The sequence below is a fragment of the Castor canadensis genome, chromosome 1 (assembly GCF_047511655.1).
Source record: "Castor canadensis chromosome 1, mCasCan1.hap1v2, whole genome shotgun sequence".
Lineage (NCBI taxonomy): Eukaryota > Metazoa > Chordata > Mammalia > Rodentia > Castoridae > Castor > Castor canadensis.
In genome coordinates, this window is record NC_133386.1 from 188923838 (window position 1) to 188937849 (window position 14012).

At 33.7% G+C, this 14012-nt stretch overlaps 1 pseudogene; it reads right to left on the reverse strand.

Moving 5' to 3' along the window:
• Positions 1-1292: 1292 nt before the first annotated feature.
• Positions 1293-2227, reverse strand: LOC109677171 (olfactory receptor 4A5-like; annotated as a pseudogene).
• Positions 2228-14012: the final 11785 nt, after the last annotated feature.

The window sequence follows — 14012 nt, forward strand, 5'->3', positions numbered from 1 at the left end:
GTATTCATCAAAATAAATGATAATAGTGTAAAGAAGAAGCAACAGAAAAACAGAAGACTCTGTGATACTAATGAAAAACAATCAGTATATCAGATGCCTAATGAACTTCATTAATTCAATGGGAAGATAAGTAGAAAATCAGGGAAAAGAAATAGACAGTCCATAGATAATATAAAGACTGAATATGAAATAAACATGTAAGAATGTGCTCAAATTTAGTAGCAGCAAGGAATATCAAAATTTCAATAAACAATCTCTTATCTATTACATTTATAAAAAAATCAGCATCTCAGAATACAAAGTTTTGGTAAGGATATAGAACAATGGACTGACTAGTAATTGCTGAGGTATAACTTACAATACAGCACTAGGGGAAACGCAATCATCTGTACAAATGAATGTGTTATTATACTGAAAATAATTACTTCAGGATGCCCAGAGCAAAACAATTTGCAACATAAAAACATGAACGGTATAGATGGCTAATGACTGAATGAATACATATTTTGTGGAATATTTACACAAGGAAATAATGACATTAAAATGATGTGCATCAATAAAATACATTTGTACAAAATTAACATCATAGATAAAATTTATTAACTGTACTAAATAATCTTTTAATAATGGTAAGTAATCAGAATCATCTAGTGGACAACATTAAACTGAAAAACAAAATTTTTATTTTACCAAAGTATGACCTTTTTTACAGTACATTTTATTAGGAAAAGAATGTAATTTCAATCGATGAAGTCAGTCATCTCTATAGAAAGAGAGAATAAGAATGACCCCAATGTGCATTCTTTTTATGTCTATAAGCAAAATATTGAAGTTGAATACTACTTTTAGGGAGTTTGATACTTATACTAAACTAAACATTTCTTTACTGATTTCTTCAACATCATGAATTACAAATAAAATATTTTCTTTTTTTAAAACAATGCAAAATTTCACAAGTTAACTAGTGAGGAATATGTTTACAAAATGGCTTAGAATGATTTTCCTTGAGCAAGTACGTATTTAGTCAAAAAGAACTAGAATCATCATCAACCACATCTCATCTCAGAAAGATTTTCACAATAATATCTGCAATCCAATTTGAACTTGAGATGCCTACTATTCATTGTCCAGAAATTCTCTATTAGATGGATTGGAATATCAAAGGATGACTTTGTTCTCCATTTTTATTGCTTTGAACAATGAGAAGCATTCTTATCAAATCTGTTGAGGAGTCTACAGTACCATTTCTTAGAATTTGTAGCATGTTTGTTGCTTTAGAAGTAGTTTTCTCTTCAGTGTGGTATTCTAATTGCAGTGAAGAAATTACACCAGAGTTTTTCCATACAATTTTTCATCTCTGAATTTCTCAAGGTATATATTAAAGGATTAAACATGGGAGTACCAACTGTATAAAAATGGTCACATATTTATCGATGTGGAAGTTGTAAACTTGTCTAAAATACATGAAAATACAGAGAACAAAAAAGAGGACAACCACTGTGATGTGTGAGCTGCAGGTTGACAGGACTTTGCGTCTCCCTTCCAGACTGTGAGTCTTAAGAGAGTTTAGGATGATTCCATAGGAGATTAGGAGAAGGATAAAAACCACTATACAGATTGCTCCACCATTGGCAACCACAGTGAGGACTACAAAGTAGGTGTCTGTGCATGCAAGTTCCAGCAATGGGTACATGTCACAAAATAAGTGGTCAATGACATTGTGACCACAGTAAGGGAGATTGTACACAAAGATAATTTGAACAAAAGAGTGTGCAAAACCTCCAGCCAAGGCCACCATCAACAGAAGGATGCAAACCCTTCTATTCATAATTGTCAAATAGTGCAGTGGCTTACAGATAACCACATAGCGATCATAGGCCATGGCCACTAGAAGGAACACTTCGGAGCCACCAAAAAAGTGTGCTATAAAGAGCTGGCCCATACAAGCTGGGAAAGAAATATTTTTTTATTATAGAGCAAGTCTATAATCAATTTGGGTGAGATTACAGTGGAATAAGCAGTATCTATGAGTGACAGATAGGCAAGGAAGAAGTACATTGGGGAGCCCAAAGAGGGGCTGACAATGACAGTCACCACAATGAGCAGGTTGCCCACCATTGTCACAACATAGCTGAGTAAAAACAGAATGAATAGTGCTTTTTTGCTCATCAGGATCCTGAGTGAGGCCCAGGGGGAGAAATTCTGTTACATTGTTTCCCTGTGTCATCATTTGCTCTTCTATAATCCTTTCATCATGAATGAGAACTAAGGAGAACAAGTAATGCCATAAAATTCTGAACAGGACTATGGTATCTTATGTCACAAATCACATCTTCATTATATCTTCTGCATTGTGTACCCACAGTAAATATTTAATTGACATTTACTGAGTTCCTCTTCCAATGAGCCCATGGAACTTTTTGTGCATAATTCCATTTCCTATAGGATGATCTTTTTATTAGCATATGTTAATTGCACAAAAGGGTTTTCATCATAATATTTCCATATATGCATAAATATGTTTTGATTAAATTTATACCATCAGTTACTCTTTATTATTCACCTTCTTCCTCCATCTTTTATAATTTTTAATTGCATGATCCTTTTAGACTAAATGTGCAAGTTTTTTTTCTCAGTCTCAGTGGAACTTTATAGAGAAGAGTAACAAAGGCATCTCAGTCATTCATACATTTAAACTACTTACTTAGCATATGCTAATTCATGGCATCAACATCAGCAAACACACATGAAAATAATTTCTCTTTTTATGAAATCAATTTTATAGTTTTGTCAATAAATCCAAAATATCTTAATTAACATAGAGTCAGTTCTTCAAGTTGGTGTATTTGTGGAGATTAACTTTACAGTATCATCTTTATAGTCAGAAAAAAGCACCTGTCCAGGAACATCAATTTCAATGCTATCACCTTACATTATTAGAGATCTGTCTTCCATACCTAAATGGATTTACAGTCTTCATATGTCTTTCATGAAATCTCCAAATCCTGGATTTTGAACTATATCAAATAATTCCAATATTATTTACCACATTTCTCATTATACCAATTACTTTATCTGACTCTGACTATCATTGGTGCAATAATCCTGTTCATTTCATCCTAGGCTACACCAGTTTGTAACACATTTAGATTCACTATCACGATCATTAGCAAACATTTTTAACTGACCTTAACTAACCCATGACTCTCAAAAACTACAGAATCAGCAGCTAATATACTTTTTGAGGGTCATGCTCCAGCTATATAGTGAGTTAGATAAAACAGGAAGAGAAAAAAAGAGAACTGTGGGATATGATTTTATACATACAATGCTTGCTAGGTACAGGAAAGTTCAAAATCAAACTTCTGGTTCCAGATTCCAAAATCCTGTGTATTCAAGGGAGATGGCAACACTCAGCATTAGAAAGCATGAATTTGAGTCATTTTTAAGTGTAATTACAAATAGTCTCAATGTACACATTGTGGATTATAGTGGCAAACCAGATTATTTCATAATCCTTTCAAATCCAACTATTTGAAGCACTGTAAATGCAACCTTATCACTTTCTGTTTTGTTGACATTTAAAATTTTTCATGTTTGCATAATCAAACAACACTTTTCCATTCTATTACTGGTTTTTGAAAAATGTTATCCAGTAGTAAAGGGATTGTGATAACTACTGCAACCAAATAGTGACTCTCAGTTTTTCATTCAATGTGTACCTAGAAGGATCTTAGGCAGAGTCCTTGGAGAGAACATAGTACAGTGGTGAATGATGATGTGGACTCTGAAACCAATGGCTTCTGTTGCAATTCAAGGTTCATTCACATACTAGCAGTATGACCTTGGGCAACACAATAAACTTCATGGTTCCTCCATTTCATCGTTTTTATCATGCTAGTCATGTACAGTTTCAACCTCCTGAGATTATTTTGTTGTTGTGGTATGCAAAGTTTATAGAGCATTACTTGGTATCTTATGAAATCTAAATAAATAGTAGCTGTTATTAATCTTCTTAAGTTCTTCACCTGAGTATTGTATCAAAATAAATCCTGAGGTTCTCTTTCAACTGAACAATAATTGGAAACATAATCCAGCGTACAAGGAATAGTATGTCTTTAAGTCATGGACACCTCTTTAGACATAGCATAAAATTATACATGTTAGGAATTTTCAATTTTATTTTATTTTATATAAGGGATAGTAATATTTATTTACCTGTGAAGGAATGTATTTTGACTCTGAGTAAGAAAACACCATTACACTGACTTAATGGTGGAGAAGGACATGTGCAGAGAGTCTGAGCTTTCCTGGAAAGCTAGTTGTGATAAGTCTTCTACATGTCTTCTTTGCAATATTGATTACACTTGACTTATGAGATTTGTCATTGTCATTCTAGAAGATATAGACTGATTAAGACACACTTTTATAGAACAATAAGGTATAAAATAGTTTATAGTTTATATACATTTCAGTCTCCTTCATGTCTTACTTTTGCATATATGAACGCCTTTATTCTCATTAATTGTCAATACTATTCTTTAACATGGCAGATATTTTAGTGTCCAGTTTAATTACTTATGCAATAGAGTAAAATGGAGCACTTCTGCCATAACAAACTTATGTAAATTCTACTATATATTATCAAAGATTCAATAGTGTAAAATCTGAATAATCATAGTCTGTGTCCCACTTACACCACTAAGCAATTCTTTTTCTAGAAAAAAAATCAGGCTTTAAAAACTGTCTATACTTTCAAAACTTTAGTCTATACTTTCAAAATTACCCTATATAGTACATTAGAATGTCAAAATAATAACTCTAAGAGAGACTAGAAAATTACTTTCCTGATCAAAATTTCCCTATGTATGCATACTAACATGCTTTCTGGGATAATTTTAAAAGCCCATATGAAGCTTTCAGTGTCCCCTTACACTATAGTAAACTTGGGATAAGATGTAATTTTAAATTCTCTAATTATATGTAAAATAATTATATTTCTTTGTTAACATATCATATAAAAGATAATATCAAATAAACCAATGGAATAAATCCATTAGCTTAATTTTTTTCATTTTATATGAACAATTTGTTATTTGAAAAAATGGGAAAAAGACTCTCAGTTTATAGTACCAAAGCAAAATATAATTTGCATATTCTAATTAAATTCTGGGTTTTGCCAACAAATTTTCCTAATTCAGCTATATTTAAGACAACATATAACATTTAACATATTACCTATTTTTCAGCTTATCACAGAAAAATTCAATGAGTATGGCTTCAAACTTGTTTTAAATTCATTTCTTGGACTACATCCTTGTTACAAAAAGTTGAAGCTTTTGTTACTGAGGATGACAGTTTATAGCTCATATTTTTATAAGTCTTCATAGAACACATGGTAATATACGGCTGATCAGCAGACCCAGAAATTGTATCAGATGGCTACAATAAGCATATATCCACATTGGCTTCCCATTATCTCAATCTTTCTGCAAGCATTGAATGCCGAAAATACAAAGAAATTTAGATAGGGTGCCAACATCTACTTTACAATGTGGTTGAATATTCTCATCTGCTGGGAGAATGTATTCATAGAAAAATAAGGAAGCTGTGTTTACATGACTGTGCAAAAATTGTCTCAATTTGTGGTAATTAACTTGGCAAAACCCATCATTTTGTGGCAAAAGTAAACAAAAATATTAGCAATACTAAAACTAGTTATGTGATTTTTTTGTATTTTCAATCATTTGAGGTGAAGTAATGAAAAGGGTTTTGCTTTATGCATTTATAATACATTCATATGTCTAGAGAATTACCTACCTTTCTAAGCAAAAGCTGGGATTTAATTTCTCTTAAGATAAAGATGGAGACTTCTCACAAGTAGAAGCAGAAATGTTCAGTCTTTCAGTAATTCAAATAGCATCTTCCTAAGTAAGAATTCTTTCACCCTAATGAAGAACATGTCCCTAAATTTCCCCAATCTTATTCCATGGCACTGAGGCCACCCACAAACTTTTAAAAGCAATGATGACTACACTGAGAAAATATGTCACACCAACCAATAAATACCAGTTCAAGATTGAAGCTTGGGCAGAATGACCTTTTGGGTCATTTATGAGGAAAATATTTCCTCCATTTTATGTGCAGAAACTCTATGACACTTTTGCATCATTATATATTTTAATGAATTAGTTTGTTAGAATATTTGGAATAAATTCAAATGAAATAGTCGCTCTTCAACTGTTTTCTTCGTTTAATTGATCCCTAGAGATTACAGACATAAATCTTGCCAGGAATGAAAAGCTAAGTGCCAAGTAATATGAAAAACTTATGATGTGAAAAGTAAATTTACAAAATATAATTATAAATAAAAAATGGGTTGCAAATTACAAAGTGTTTATGAAATGCATCTAATATCTAACTGAACCTGCTGGAGGAAGCAATCTCTGTCCCCTTACCTACCCACACCACAGGAAATGTGGCCATAGTATGAGGGAGACAAAGCCCAAGAAGCTCTAAGGCAAGGAGGTTTGGACCTTGAGGGCTCTTATAGTTGATGTTCTAATATTTGAATAGACAGATAATCTTAGTTCTGCAGTTCAATTAGGAGTGAAGGATTTTGGTCAAAACATGAATCTGTGTAGAATGGAACCATAATGATCTTTCTTCATTCGCTTCCCTCGTTTGCTTAATGCATTCCCTTAATTTCAAATCAAAATTGATTCAATAACTATTTCTTCAGGAAAGAAATAGCTATTTTCCAAGAAGTTAACAGTGCTGAAGGACTTCCACTGTTATTCCAGTAGCTAAGCTTGCCACAGAATGCACACAGCATGTATTAACATATGTTTTGTTACTCATTGGATCTTCTGTGACACAAAGACATGGATACAGGGTCACATAACACTTACTGAGTCACCCAAAAATCTTTATCAGGTAATATGCTCCAACAAAAAGTTGGCAGTTTTCAATATTCCTAACAAATGGATTAAATCCAGCAACCTCAAATATCATATGTAAGATGAAGAACATGTCTAATGATTGGCCTCTCTTACTGGTAAGTGGTAAAAGTAGAATAAACATAATTTTAATTTGGAAGAATCATCTAATATGATCAGCATTTTGTGACTTACACCATAATTCAAACATGGAGAATTTGTACATGGCAGAGCATGAACAATATGTGTGTGTATATGTATTCTTTCTGTCTCTTCCATCTGAGCTTAGAGAGGCACTAATGTAGTTGTACTACTGAAGCTTATGTACCACTCTTCAGGATAATTCCTTCATTTGTAGGACAATGATAGTATTTTTGACCCAACAGAAATATAAAAGATAAGGGAGGACTATCAACACATATGTATGATAAAGGACAAATAAGTAAAGGAGACATAGAATTGCTCAAGCAATGCAGAAAAAGAGCCTATGTGACACATCATAATCTTGGGATATACACATTACTGCTAAGGTAATGAAAAGTTGATGAATTATAACTGACTCTACCATGGCAGAATCAGAACTTCAAAATCTTAACAGACATCATGGTTTTGTTGTCATCGTTTTATTTTTTTTGGCATCACAGAGCAGAGTTTCTGTGCATTTGTGCAACTTAAGCAATCAACTAAACATTTGAAGGATATAAAATTCATAGCTAATATATCTGTATCATAAGGAATGAAAAAGATGAGAGATAGAAATCAGGATTCATAAAAAGTATGACAAAATTAGAAATGCTTTCTGTGGATTAAACAGGCTATTATTCTTTCACTTTTTAATAGTCTTTTAAACTGGTTTGAAGAGAAATTAATACCAATATATTTTGGGCGTTATAACATATGTAGCAGTAAAATATGTGAAACAATTTTAAAGTTTTGTTATTATTAATTACATCAATCTCCAGTAGCACAAAAAGGGATGAAAATTGAGAACATTTAGTGTAGTTTTCAAGAAGAACATAGAAAAAAATAAAGGAGCCAACATTTGCTAATTTCAAAAATAAAACTGGTTCTCATATCTAACCTCTTCAACAAAACAATATCAAGGTTAAAATGGCATACAATAGATACAATCTCAATATGTGGATATAACACAATTGTCAGACTTTCAAAAATATTAAAGAGTGTGTTTTACAAACTCACACAAGTAAGCAAAAATAACTCCAAGGACCTTATATGTATTTTCCCACTGCACACAAATACTGAGCTTAAACCTGAGAAGGGCCATATTCAAAACATGTGTGTGGGTATGGATCTTATAAAATAAACGACAATAAAAAGCATGGAAATTCTATAAAGCTTCTGTTGTTTTCACAGATACACATTGTACATATTTATGAGGCATTGTGAGACATTTAAATAAATGTACACAATGTATAATATTCAAATCATTGTCATTGGTATTCCATCACCTCAAATGTTTAACATGTCTTTTGGTTGTGAATACTCAAAATATAACTTACTAGTTATTTTCAAATTCACAGCAAGTTACTGTAAAATATAGTTATAATATTATTCTTTACATCTTTTAAATTTAGTGTTCTTGTCTGATGTCTTTGCTATTTTCATTAACTGTCCTGTCTCCATCCTCCTCTCCCCACACCTTCCCCAGGTGCTGATAAGTACTCTTTTATTGTCTGTTTTTCTGAGATTGATTTTTTTTAACCTTCTGCATACAAGGGAGGCCATATAGTAGTATATTCTTAAATTTATTTTAATTAAAATAATGATTATCAATTCCATTTATATAGCTATAAGCAACAGAACTGTTCTTTCTTTAAGGATGAATAAAAGTCAATAGTATGTATATACCACATATTGTCTCTCTGATATATGCAGATGATACTTAGGTTGATTCTTAGGTTGTCTTCGCTGTTGTGTAAAGGGCTGCATTAGGCATGTGAATGTATTTGACATACACTTTAAACACTCTTTAGGATGCATACTCAGCATGAGACTCTCAGATCATATGATTCATCTCTTGCTAGTTTTTGAGGAACCTCCATATGTTTTCCATAGTATCTATACTAACTTACATTCCCAGCCACAGGGTATGGGGATTCCCATCTACATCCTCAGTGGCATTTGTTACATGTTGTTTTCATAAGAACCATTTATACAGGTTTTTAATTTGTGGTTTTCTGTCAGAGCCAGCAGTAGGAACTTGCCTGTGTTAGTTGGTATCTGTCCTTGTGAGAAAGCTCCAAGGAACTGAGGCAAAAGAGTTGGAACCAGACTGTGTGTGTGAGTTGGCATCTGGCCTTCTGAGAAAGCTCCAAGGATCTGGGGCAAAAGTCTCAGGCCAGACCTTGCCTGTGTGAGTTGGTATCTGGTATTGTGAGAAAGCCAGATGTCCAGGAAAACAGTATTCAAGGTTCCCAGATGGCTTTGTGTCCTTCAGATGTAAATAAGAAAGCTATGCTCACCATGTGCTTCTGCTTCTCTGTTCCCATTTTAAAGGAGACATAGCAAAGAGTTAATTTCAACTATGCTTCCCTGTACTAATGTAACCATGACATGTAATACTTGGCATGCTTTTTCTGACCAAATGCTCTCTGTGTAAAAGGAGTTTATAAAAGCAATAGTATGCTTTATTAAAGTGGCTATTGAGCAGGACTCAGTAGTCCCCCTATTCTTTTATGGCTCTGCTCACTCAGGTTCCGCTGGTAAATGGCTTACAGTTGGCACCTGAACAGGAAACTGAAGGATAATTTTGAAAGTGATGGGGAGACCCTCACAGAAGGAGGTAAGTGAGACAAGATGGGGCAAAATCAGTGCAGAGTCCAGCCTTTTCTTTCACTCGTGCAGCATTTTTTATTATGAGGAGGAGCTCGAGTTTCCAAACAGCAGTTAAAGGACTGCTTAGAAGTAATTTGTGAGTTTAATCCTTTGTTTCCTGAGGAAGGTACTTTAGATGAAGAATTTTGGGAGCAAGCATGTAAAAATGTTGAAAAGGCATACAGACAGGGAGAAAAGATACCTGTTCATTTTTGGATAACATTGTCTCTGGTTAAATCTGTAATTCTTATACTTGGGGGAGAGAGAAGGGAAGAAAATTTAGAAAAAGATACTGTAGCCTCCCTTGATGAGTATGAATTAGATACAGGAGATAAGGAAAAAATCACTGAAGAAAGTAAACGGTGCTTTAGTCATGGCTTTACTGTGCCAGAAGAAACTGAAAATAAACTGCCACCACTTGCACCACCAGCAATTGCAACAGCTCCTCTAAGAGAAACTGCTGGTCTTTTTCCTCCTCCCCCAGAGGACTAAGGCTCAGCACTAACTGAGCTCTTACAAAAATTAGCACATGAAGGATGGACTTGCACTGATACATAAGATCTGGTCAGACTTGAGAGAAAAGGAATATTGCAAAAGAATTGTGAATGTACAGAGAGGGAAATGAGGAAATGGAAACAAAATTGGGATGAGGTCTTCATGTGTAAAGTGAGGAGAGAGAGAGAAAAGAGAGAAAGAAAGGACAGAGAAAAAAGAGGAGAAAGAGAAAGAAAAAATAAAATGTCATAAAATGTTTAGAAGTAGAAAAGGATAAAAGGTTGAATACATTCCTTCAGTTGAGTTTTTATGTCTTAAACGTAAAAAGTAAATAAAAAACCATTTACGATTATTAAAATATGCCAGAAATACTCAACCTATTCTGATTTTATAGGAAGATTGGAGGAGTCCATAGGAAAACAGGAGAGAGGAGATCAAAGACAAAAATTCTTACTGCGTCAATTGGCTTTTGATAACAGTAATGAGGATTGCCAAAGTCTCATTAATCCAATTCAGGAGACTGGCGATATTATGAACTATTTAAAGGCCTGTCATAATGTAGGCCTGTCATAATGTAGCCAAATGTTTTAATTTTGGCCTCTAAATAATGAACAATTACAGGCTTTATAACAATTAGTTCAAGAACAATTAGAGCACAAACGTATAGAACCTTCCTTTTCTCCTTGGAATTCCCCAAGGTTTATTATTAAGAAAAAATCAAGAAAATGGAGACTTCTTATAGATTTAAGAAATGTAAATTCATCTAGGGTAACTATGGGAGCTTCACAACCTGGATTGCCTACTCCTGCATGTATTCCTATAGAATGGCCAATGATTGTTTTAGATTTACAAGATTGCTTTTATATTATATCTATACATCCCAAAGATAGGGAAAGGTTTCCATTTTTCATTCCTAGCTTAAATCAACAAGAACCTTTACAGCAATATCAATGAAGAGTGCTGCCACAGGGTGTGACTAATTCCCCCACTATGTGTCAGTATTTTGTAGGGAAAATATTACAACCTATTAGAGTAACATTTCCTGATGCATATATCATCCACTATATGGATGACATTTTAATTTCTCATGCATGTTCTAAACAATTACATAAAATATTTGAAATCACACAAAAAGTTTTACAAGTAGGAAGATTGGTAATAGCTCCTGAAAAAATACAAACTACTACTCCTTTTCAATATTTAGGTCATACAGTCGAACAACTCACCATTCGTCCTCAAAAATCTGCCATATAAACAGACTCATTAAAAACTCTAAATGGTTTTCAAAAGTTACTAGGAGACATTAATTGACTTCATCCTTCTTTAGGTATAACAAATTATGAACTTATTAATTTATTTTCTATCTTAGAAGGTGATACCACCCTCGACAGCCCTCGGACTTTAACACCTGCTGCTGAAAATGAATTACAATTTTTTGAGTCACAATTACAGACTGCCTTTCTCTCCCTTACAATCCACAAAGACAAGCTATCTTTGAAAGGGCACATAGAACTTTAAAAACACAATTGTTAAAAAATAAAAAAGGGTTAACTCCCCGAGATACTTTAGCATTAACACTTTTCATTTTAAATTTTTAAAATTTACCTCAGGGTAATATTTTGACTGCAGCAGATAAACATTTTGGCGAACCTCCCTCTTTGCCACACATACAAATCCTGATTTGGTATAAATCTTTTAACATTTGGTGCCTGGGCTCTTAAAAAGGGAAACGGTTATGCTTGTGTTTCTACAGACGTCCATGGATCCCGTGAAACATTATGGGCTCCTCTTATGGGCTCAGGCCCAGGAAAGCCAATGAACATATTCAACAAAGTGATGATCCCCCTTAGAGGGAGACTCCTAAAGATGAACAAATGGAATAGGTTACATAATACAAGATGCATGCTCTTACTTTTAAGAAGAAGCTTTCTCATAACTGTTGGAACTTTTAGTTTTAATTTTACTTTAAAAGTGTTGACTGCTTGAATTGTAGATTATATACCTGTGTTAACAATTCTTTGTTTATTAATTGATCCTCTCAAACATTGTTTATATTAAGGGCAAGAAAAGATGTTCAGCTGCCTATAAACTTAACCAGAGAATGGCAACACTCTCCCTTAGAAGGTTTAATGACTAAAGTAGTGTCTAAATTATTGACACAATAAAAAGATTTATCGAATGGATTATTCTTGCTATAGTTGGTCTTGTCATTTTTTGTATAGGATACTCCTATTGCCAATGACAATTAAAATCTTACAAAACTTCTCAAGCCATGGTCATGCTGGAATTGCTACATTTAAAAAATAGAAAAGGGGAAATTGTTGGAGCCAGCAGTGGGACCTTGCCTGTGTGAGTTGGTATCTGGCCTTGTGAGAAAGCCAGATGTTCAGAAAAACAGTATTCAAGGTTCCCAAATGACTTTGTGTCCTTCAGATGTAAATAAGAAAGTTATGCTGACCATGTGCTTCTCCTGCTTCTCTGTTCCCATTTTAAAGGAGACATAACAAGGAGATAATTTTAACTGTGTTTCCCTGTACTAATGGAACCTTGACGTGTAATATTTAGCATGCTTTTTCTGACCAAATGCTCTCTGTGTAAAAGGAGTTTATAAAAGCAATAGTATGCTTCATTAAAATGGCTATTGAGCAGGACTCAGTAGTCCCCTCATTGTTTTATGGCTTCAGTCACCCAGGTTCCACTGGTAAATGGCTTACAGTTTCCAGTTGAATTTTCATGATGATAAGTGACATACAGGTATTTTCATATATATTTTTGGCCATCCATATGTCACCTTTTGAGAAATGTCTTTTTGGGTCATTCAACAATTTTAATTATTTAGAGAATTTGTGGTTATTGTGTTTTGCTAGTTGCTTATATAGTTTATGTATTAACCTCTTGTGTGATAGTCTCCAAATACTTGTACTTTCTCCCATTCTATTGGTTCTTCTCCTAGGTAGAAGCTTTTTGTTTCAATAAAATCCCATTTGTCAGTTTTTACTTTTTAACCTTTTTGTTAGTATATAAGAGTTGTACAGGGGGCTTCATTGTGACATTTCCATATATGCATGCAATGCACCTCACTAAGGGTATACCCTCCATCATTGTCTCTCATCCCCTGCTCCCTTTTTAAAATTATTTCACCAGGTTTTAATTCTCCTTCTTTATGCACAAATAAAAAGTACATCAACAATATTCAGCAGCTTTTACCCACTTCATTTATCCCCCCTTCCCCTTGTACCCTCCGCCAACCATGACCTGTTTAAAATACCTGTCCTTCTTTGTTTAAGTGTATGTTCATTGTTCATGAAAGGGGTTTTGCCTTGGTATTTCACCTGTAAATATATTGTGCTTTAATCAGTCTAACTTCATTCTTCATTGCTCAACTTTACACAGTGCTCCTCTTTCCCATATGTTTCAGCAGTTTTGTGTTTTTCACTATAATGTTCTTACCACTCCTTTATGTCCATGAACAAGCAATTTCTTCATGTTTTTTCCCCATTAGTATTCTTTTGAGAAAGTACTGTTAAGTTCATTTGCCAATTTCTTTTCTGTCTGCTCTTCTAAATTACTTTTGATGAAGGCACAGACAGCAGCATAGATCAGGTGCACAGCATAACAGGGAGGGTCTAGACAATGAGGTAATTTCCCCTAAATCTTGAGAAAAAGAGCAACTATGTATTTCTTTATGAACACTATTTTAAAAATATGAACTTCTTCCAACATTTTCTTCGAACTAGAGTCCAA